We start from the raw sequence: 283 nt of genomic DNA on the forward strand, positions 1-283 counted from the left end.
GCTGTACAGAACACACAAAACCTCAATCCACATCACCGATAGAACCACAGCAATATAACCTAAAAAAAAATAGACCTCTAATAAAAGCAACAAACACTCGGCCGCGAACAAAAGCAAACAGCGAGGAACACAAAGGCAGACGAGGAAATCGGAACCAAATCCCACAAGAGACTCGTACCTCGTCACGTCTGCTTGCGTAACCTCAAGTGTTCTCCCGACTCCTCAAGCACTTCCTTTGTTTGCTGATCGGGAATTAAACAATGGCGAGGCTGTGTATGGGGAG

The sequence above is a fragment of the Penaeus monodon genome, chromosome 29 (genome assembly GCF_015228065.2).
Source record: "Penaeus monodon isolate SGIC_2016 chromosome 29, NSTDA_Pmon_1, whole genome shotgun sequence".
Lineage (NCBI taxonomy): Eukaryota > Metazoa > Arthropoda > Malacostraca > Decapoda > Penaeidae > Penaeus > Penaeus monodon.